The 9484-nt window shown below is 36.0% G+C and overlaps 1 protein-coding gene across 3 annotated transcripts in view; it reads left to right on the top strand.

Annotated features, from left to right (window-relative positions):
* Window positions 1-513: 513 nt before the first annotated feature.
* LOC108750780 (growth arrest-specific protein 2-like) overlaps window positions 514-9484 on the top strand; it is a 39680-nt gene continuing 30709 nt past the window's right edge. For 2 of the 3 annotated variants that reach the window (XM_018490512.1, XM_018490509.1), the window contains exon 1: window positions 3879-4091. The gene's annotated coding sequence lies outside the window, so the exon portion shown is untranslated. Of the gene's footprint in view, window positions 1698-3878; window positions 4092-9484 lie in introns of those variants that run through there. The other variant, XM_018490510.1, reaches the window with a different exon arrangement.

The following is a 9484-nucleotide window of genomic DNA, read 5'->3' as shown; positions in this document are numbered from 1 at the left end:
ACATAAATCAGATCTTTCACTCGCATGACATTTTAGATCGCGTCTCTAGATCGCGTAGCAGCTCATAAAAGAATATGTGTGGGCGCGGCATTGTGAACACGTTTTATGAGTTGCGTCTAATATTGGCAGGAAAAGGAACCAATAAACGGATCGTCAGTAATAGAGCTAGCGTGCAATCAGCAGTCGATGACTATTGATTTAAGATTACGTTCCGACCAATCGTGAGAGAATTTCGCGATCTAGTCGACCTACTTGCGTACAAAATTCGGTATCCAGTTGCTATCGATTTGAATGCATCAGCAATTCTCCTTTATAAGCCCAGCTTCTTTTCATGAACGAAAAAGATTATTATTTTGGAAAGAAGGTATTCGACAAATATTCTCCGAGCATATACGAAAAAAATTCTGGTTGATAACGAATGAATCAGTAAGATTCTGATCGCATCGATCGGTCATCATAATTGGATATCTTTATTTTAACTAAAATTATAATAGGTTTAATCGGAAGGTTCTGATTTGTTCATTTTCAACTAGAAATTTTTCTCGGTGTGTATAATCTCGTAATTAGATTGCGAGATTTTATTTCATTGTTCCACAACACGCGGTGTAAAACTCTTTTCACTAATTAACGTTTCTAACGACATAAATGCAGCCACTCGTGCCGTGCTCCTCGGGGAGTCGATACAGCCGGTTGATTCTACTTGTCACGTAATGCATTTAATCGAGGCCGCCGTTACCCGCCGCTCGGGAAATCGACATTTTCTGCACGAACATATCTCTTCTGTCAGAAAAGGGTCCGATTCGAGGCGGAGGTGAAATCCCTTCCAATGATTTCTTCCTAATTGGAGAAGAGTACCATTTTCCAGTACGACGCGAGAATACATTTTTCCTTTAATATTTCAGACAGATTGTCTGTCTTTCATAAAATAGTACAGATTTCCTTCTTAACCTTTGTGTACCGTAATAATTCAACATTTTTATCGTATTTTAAACAGGAGAAATTTCATTTCACGCGGTTGGTTCCTTCTGCATAATTTCATTGAATCGACCCATTTAAAAATAGAGCCGTCGGCGCTTTCTCGCGCACGACGGGTTAGCCGTTACGTTAAAGGACCATTTATTTGCTCTACTCTCGACGCGGCACATACAAAAAACCGCAACCCCTCGCACCGACACCGGTCGTCCTTTTTTTTTCCGCTTCTTTCGGAGAATAACGTATATCGCGTTTTATTCAGAGGACCGCCGAAACTCTCGCGCGCGGTCCAGAGAGGATCGCGAGGATGATATTCGCGGTAGGTGCGGAGGATGTCGAGTATTGATTAAGGGGGTTTGCCGGGAGGAATCTCTCTCTCTTTCCTCACGGGTAGGTCGTCTGGCGTCGTTCCTCGCCGTAAATGCACGGGGATGAATGGGGCACGGTGGGGAACGCACGCACCGGGGTGCGTCTGCGCTCTGTGCGCCGCACGCAGTGCTCCGATGCGCTTCACCCGAACCGGGTATCCCACGGCTCACGGTTCCGTGTTCGCCGGGACAGTGGCGTGCACGTGGTTGTCTATCGGCGAGGACAGAAGGGGTGGAAAGCGGGATCAAGCGGACGAGGGAGAGACTCGGCAGCCCCGGAGGAATCGCGATGACGATTGACACGCTCGGCGCGTCGTTATCCACAGGCCACGAGTGTTGAGAGGGATTCGCTGTAGCGTAAGTAATCGCACGTTTTACATCCTCCTCGATTTCGGGAGACGACTGCGACAGCTCGAAAATTGAGTCTGCGTTATGTGTTAATTTTATTAATCATTATGCTTTATCTTTTAATTCTAGCAAAGTGTTGCTATATTAACATCATTATAATTATTATTATTGTTGGAAATTATTAGAAACTGTAAAAATTCCATATAAATATTAATAAGTATCAAGATTCGCTTTGACCGAATATAGCTTTCTTCGCTTATTTGTACACAGAACGGTTTTGCTGAAATATCTAAAAATTTAGTTAGATACAGATTTAAAAATAACTTTATTGAATCATCAATTATTATTATATATAGTAGAAATTTGAAGCATGTACTGCAAAAAGTTTTGACATATTCTAGCAACTAGTTTGAAAGTTTTATATAATAATAATTATTTTCATAGCTCGACAAAATTGTTTTCAGATCTGTATCTAGCTAAACTTTTAGCCTAGCGAAACAGTCCTTTTTCCATGTACTATTATTATTCTTGAAGAAGATGTAAGACCCGTTGTGACACTAAGTCAAGTCTTCACATAGCGAAGCCTATTTTGTATTCAGTTAGTTATGGCACAACTGTACTGTAGTCTCCTTCATTTCGTTCCTCTTGTAGATATAAATTTTTTTGAAAAATCAATTTTCCAAGAGTATGAAGCAACATTGAAAGCTTACTGAATCTAATTTTTAAACGAAAAGATCCTTTAGTTGAATTTTCGCTTGACTTTTGCCTATAAGATTTCTAATGACTACGAATGAAGATATTAATATGAAAATTTGTCGGTATTTCATAATATAGTTAATATTATACGTGCGGGCTCGACGAATCGATTTATGGGGTAGATTAGAGACCCTATAACAGAGTTTGACTACGACCGATTTTATCAAAATTCTACGAAAAAGGAAGGTATATATAATTTCTCTCTGTATATATACTATCTCACTCTAACTTGTACTGTCCGTTCCATAATTTTAAAGTTATAGAGTGAGTAATATATATACAGGGAGAAATTATATTATTAATCATTATTAGTGATTAATAATATAATTTCTATATTATAGCTTGTTATCATGCTTTCATGAGACGTTTTTTATAAAATTTTCACAAACGTAAAAATGATCAAACATCGGCTTTCCCCATCTTCGTACGTAAATCTGATTAAAAATATCTTATCAATCACGAAGATGAAGCTTTGAGAAATACGAATATTTATTTTGAAATAATTATCTTTGGCACATTCGGAAAATTTAGAGGTATTCAAAACTTTAGAAAATCTCGTAGGCACGTCTCGACAAGTTATAATTAATGATAATGGTAATTGAATGTCATAACTAAGTAAATGCTTTTCAGTGAATTTAATGTACTTTTAAAATATAACTTTAATTTTTAATATACCCGGTTTCTTTCAGAAAAAAACTGCTCTCTACGTTCTTGTGCTACTGACTATATCTTTCTTTTTCATAAGATTTTGATAAAATTGCTTTACTACAGACTCTGATATAGTTTCTAGGGTAGACGTTGTAAACAACATCCTAAGGACTAGTTTCACAACTTATTCTCAAGTCCAACTTGTTTCTCATTTCTTTTCAATTCTAGAATTGGAAAGAGATAATGCATAAGCTGGACCTCGATTAAGAGTTCCGTAACCGTGAGTTGTAAAACTGGACCTAAAAGCCTCTTTCACCAACCCTAGGTATCAATCATGAAACTTTTTTCCTAGGATGAAAAGTGAAAAATGAAAAATTACTCCATTAACTTCAATGGTTAAAATTTTCACTTTTCACTTTCCATCCTAGGAATAAAATTTAATGATTGATACCCTGATTAACGCTAATCGAAAGTTAACTCAATCACCACGATTGCCAACGTGAGAACTAAACACGGGGGGGGGGAGAGAGAGAGAGAGAGAGAGACACGTTCTATTATATTAAACTGCTGTTGGCATTTCTGCGGGTTGATCGTCGATTAATTTAACCAGAAGTTGGTGAAAGAGGTCCTAAGCCGGCATCCTGGCGTTGTGCGTTTTCATACGAGCGCCGCGCGTACAATAGTGGTCTGTTAGAGTCGATTCGTGAGCGTAACTGTGGTGGGGGTACAGATCTGCCGACGATATCTCCCTCTCTTTCCTTCGCGGGCTCGCTCTCTTGGAGCGCCGGCATCAAAGGGCTGCAGTCGTGATCGGATGATCGGCGAGTACGGATCGTCGTCGGTCGGAACACAAAGTGCTCTATTATTAATTTGGTTAGAGGGAGAGAGAGAGAGAGAGAGAGAAATAATCTCGGAGTAGTGAATTTGAGGAAGCTGAGAAATTTTGCATAAACACACAAGCGATCACGATGAGCGACATTCTTCGCAAGTATTCCTCAGGTAAGCACCCGGCTGATCTTACGATTGCGGAAAAGCATGATAGCGTTATTTGTGCCGCTTAAGAAGAATCTATTTATTGACATTTGACAAGTGCGTCCGGAATTAATTACAATAAGCGTGTCGTCAGGATGACAGTAATACTTTAGAAATAATCAATTGAATTGTTGTCGTGCAAAGAATCGGCATGCAGAAACGTGAAACTTCTTTATAATTTTCGGTGATATTTTACAATTATTTTTGGAATATAGATTTGATTTTTGGAATTGTGCGGGATTTAAGTTTGGAAAATATTCAATGATTTAGTCGAATATATGTTTCGCTATCTAATGTAAATTATTGGAGGAATGTATATCAGTGAATTTATCGAAATATAATCAGTAATTATATAGAAAAGATAATTTACGTATCATTAATATTGAATATTTCTTATATATTTTGTATATCATTATGGTATAAACTTCTACGTATTACTCTGTATTATTGAGATGAAACATCTTAAGGTTAATTCTGACATGATTACTGACGACATTTCTGTTGTATGTCAACAGAATACTTAATTAATTTAATACGCGAATTAATATAAATTAATATTAATTTAATACGTAGATTATTATAAATTAATAATTAATATTATAATTAATAAATTCATATTAATATTATAATTAATATAAATTTGTCACACCAGATTCTATGTATAGATTAGTTTCGAATCTATCCTATTATCGCTTTTGCATATCGCGAGAAAATTGAATTTTCCAAGCGAGAATAAATGATGAAAATTGATTCTATTGATAACATATATTTTAATTAAATTGTCTGTAAACATGGAAAGATGAGATTCCAATATGATTTATGTCAGAAAATGTATTTGTGATATAGATTTTAATGTACAGATGGAAAGGGTGTGACGTATATTTTTCAAATAATAACTTTCGTCATATGTTTCTTATTTTGAAAACGAGAGCTGTAAACTACTTATTCGCTCACGACCTTATCAATTGTTTGAGAAAGTGAGGGTCGATATGCTTCATTAACTTTTAACGAGTGTGTGTATTGTTACACACTTATATATATATTCTCCTCTACAGAGCTAATTACATCGAGTATGACGTTCATTATTCACCGCAGTCAGTTTATTACTTCAAGAATAGAAGTGGAAATAATGTTCTGTGACATGTGTATTAAGACGCCATTCAAAATACGCTGAAAAAACATTCGGGTTCTATTTAGACATCATAGATACTTTCTCTTGATTTTTTTATGGAATACAAAATTGTACTTTCAATCAAAATTAAAAGGATTGCGATCATTGCTCCCAATTTCTCAATTTTTAACATCTTGACAATTAAATCAAAATTAAATTGTTTAATTAAATTAAATTGCCTTAAAGGCAATTTAAAATTATTAGGAGAATAAATCTTTTTTTATTTTTCTTTTCAATTTTTAGGTTGGATTTGTTAAATCTTTGCTGATTATAATAAATAATTTCACATTAATACATTAATATTAAAACTTCCATTTTCTCAAAAATTATTATCAGATTTTGGAAAAAGGTTGCTATTTTGGATACTTCATATTTCTAAAATCTTCGTTAATTAATCGTCGCGATTGCGATGGAAGTTTTAGTCTTCTACCGATCGCCTTCCACACACATACTGTTCTCTTTCTTTCTCACGACACTTTGACGAATGAGTGGCAGGCTCTCTCGCAGAACGAAGCTTAAATGACATATCTCGGTGTGTACGCACCGCGACATGAAGTCATTAAAGAATTTCTAAGGCGTCGGGCAACGGCCTGCCTTTACCAAGCTCATTATCTGAACATTACAACTGAGAGTATATCTGCTATTGTATTTTGTATGTATGCACGTTGCGACTCTTCTCCGTTGTGCTCTCGCCGCAATTAAGCCTGCCCTTAAAAAAAACGTGTGACGCTCGTTTCTGAGAAGTGAGATATCTATAATAATAGTAACGGCGATTGGTGCTCGGTTAACTATAAACGCTTGGCAATTCACGCTATTGTTAAATTAGACAATAAAAAAGAAGATAAATTGGAAAGTTTATTGATCGAAAATTTAGATAATTAAAATCTAAGGGTGGGCTATATGTTCATTGTATTAACATTTGTTATTATTGACGGCTTCACAATTCCGTGCACGGGCAGTTTTTGCTGAAGTACCTAAAAAGTCAATTAGATACAGAAAAAAAATGATTTTGTTGACCTTCAAAATAATTATGTAGAACACTTAATTGCTAAAATTATAACTTTTTGCAGTATATATTATATTCAGTATGTCTAAGATTCCTACGTAATTATTTTGATACAACAAAATTGTTTTCTAATTAAATACTTCGAATTAATTACTTCAGCAAAATCGTTTTTTTTTTTTTTTCGTGAAAACAGTTTTTTTTTTTTTTATAAGCAAAGTCTATTTTAAACAGTATTTTCTTTATGCAAGACGCTCATTGTCGCGAATCTGTTCAAACGCATTAAGCGCCGTCATTATCTCGTAATAGTTGGTAATAAACGTAATAATATTACTAAGTGCGAAACCCGATGGTATCAACGTGACGGCGATAATACCGAAGGCGCGAAAACGTGCCAGACGCGTCCATTCATGTGTACAATTTTAAAATCGTTTCCTGGAAAACATGTGCAAGTGTACATTGTTTAATGACGCGCATCAGCAGTTTTACCAACTTTGCACATCGCACCGCTACGGATTGTTGTGACCTATTTTTTTTTAAAAAAAACCATGTTTCATTCTTGTCACAAAACATAGAGGTTATCTATTTTTTCCGCAACACAATTATCACGCACGTCCATTAGAAAGCTCGTGGAGCGAATTATTCTAAGCTGCACGGTGCTTCGGATCAGCCTTTACGGCTTCGGCATTAGAAATGCTTACGATACCTCAATACTACGCGAGTGTCGATATCTTTCTTTCGACGCTGAACATAGACTCGATATCTTCCTTCGACGAGCGCGAAGGCGCGAATTTATAGGCTTGTCAGTCATCGATAGTTTACGGCGAGATTAATGAACGCAAGCTGATCACGATAGTAAACAAGCGACGTCATGATAAGTCACGGGAAAGATCTCCGATCGACTATCGTCCTATCTCACTTCGTGGCTAGAGATCCTGTAAGTACGATTGCCAGTGTCACTTTTCCGGTTTTCGGCTGAAGGTTTTTTGATTAAATCTCGAGCTCTCTCCGACACATAAAAAACTCTCCGGCTAACTGCATTTTTAAATGCGCGTGTCAATTTTCCTCCGATTTTTTTGGAAAGATATCTCCTACAGGAGGTTCACATCTGATGACCTAGTTTACAGAATGCACTACAAGACAATCTCAATTTCAACTCTGAGAAATATAGATGTGGATTTAAAGTAACACACTAATTCTTCACTCACATATACAGTATGTATCATTTTTACTGTGTTGGAGTTGATGTAAACATCAATATGGCGTAGATAAAGTACCATGGGTTTTAAAATTACATCTATATTTTTTTAGTGAACAATTTCGATATTAGTTATCGATTTGCGGCAGGATAATGGGATCTTCAGGACGTAGACAGATAAAAGCGTTTATTTTTCTCTAGGACAGACCCTCTAAAAATATAAAAATAATCAAAGAAAAGAAGTATGTATATAGAAAAGAAAAAATATACAAAAAGTATAAAGTTATAAATATAAAAAAGTAAGCGGTAATATAATGCATCAAGAATAAAAAAAAAGTAGAACAAAGATATACACGTAGATATAAGATTATATAACGACAATAGGAGGAGAGCCTCTGAACGTCTATCTCTGTGGAACACTATTCAAGAAGTGCAACCGTACTTTAACAGTTTGGCCACGAGCGATTTTGTCAAATCTCTTACGAGACAGAAATATTATATACAATATACAATACTATTTATATATCATCTCATTCTAATTTATTTTCACTCTATAATCTTAATTAAGATTACAGAGTGAGATAGTACAGTCTTGGTCATAAATATAAAGCCTCACCAAAAATTGATGTAAATGTTCTATATTTAACGAAAAAAATTAAAAAATATTTATTTTTATAACAATATTTATATTTTATTAATACTTTTGTGACTTTTATCATCAGTACTTTTTTGGAATTTATACTTACGGTTAAGATTAAATATACATTATTAGATATGAAAGGACTAATGGTAACTGAATCCCTTAAGTTAAATAATATTTTATTATTTATAACTTCCATGTATGTTAAAATGTAAATCAATTCATTTTTGTTTATTTCAAAGTGAACATCATTCATATTAACGTATGTATTTAATAATAATAAACTAAATTTGAATCAAATTTAATTTTCTTGAATTAAATTTATTTAGCTCCATTGTTTTCATGAAATTAACGAACGATATATATATATATATATATATATTTTGATATAGGAGCACCTATAGAAATGATTAAAAATAACTTAAATTGACTAGAATCTGACATTGTTAATTTAACAGTCATTATATATACCTCTCTCTTTCGTAAGATTTTGACAAAATCGGCCGTGACCAAATTCTATCGTAGGACCAAACTCTATCCTGGCGCGGTGCAAACTGGCGACGAGTCGCAAAAACAAGAGCGCGTTTCTTTCCGTGCTTTCTCTTACCAGAAGTGCGAGACGTCGATGACTTCTCCGTCACTATCGCGACGATTTATGATAATCCAACGGACTTTCGCGTCGACGGCGGCGCAACACGTCGAATTTCGTTTCCCGCCGCGCAGACCGATTCGAGAATGCCCGATGCGTCGCATCGTATCGTATCTGCTTGCCTGCCTGCCTTCTCCGGTGGTTTCATTGCCTTCGTCATGCATTGCAATACGTTGTACGTATGTACAAACACTCCTACACGCGCTGGTCACGCTCCAAAACGACTTATTACCTCAATCTTATTACCGCTAACGGCGCATTACCGCGCCTCGAGAATCGTTTCTTTTAATCTGCCGGCTCTCGGAACGCACACCGAGAGGGATCACCGAGCACCTTCTCCGCCTCTAAAAATACCTCCGCTTCCGAGAGTTAACTTCCCGTTCGCACTCGGGGCGATTGCGATTCGCAAGAGCGCAACAAACGGTCGCGCTTTGTTAGTGCAATAATCGGAGCGTAAAATACCTTGTCGCCGCCCGCTCGCTTCGCTCGATGACATTTAATTTGCCTCGGTGTACATTTCATTCGCGTCACAAATAAGTAAATTGCTCAGCTTATCGTCTGAAAATTTCACGAAATAATTCGAACGGTCACTCGATAATATACGTATGGTGTACCGCAGACCGGATGTGCGCGTTTGAGCTCGTGGCAATATCTTTAATGAAAATCAATGAATCTATTTCATACGTACGGGACATCCGT

Source organism: Trachymyrmex septentrionalis, unplaced genomic scaffold (assembly GCF_001594115.1).
Source record: "Trachymyrmex septentrionalis isolate Tsep2-gDNA-1 unplaced genomic scaffold, Tsep1.0 scaffold37, whole genome shotgun sequence".
In the NCBI taxonomy this organism is placed as follows: Eukaryota; Metazoa; Arthropoda; class Insecta; order Hymenoptera; family Formicidae; genus Trachymyrmex; species Trachymyrmex septentrionalis.
Note: the sequence above shows the minus strand (reverse complement) of the source record. Positions and strands in the feature narration are given on the sequence as shown.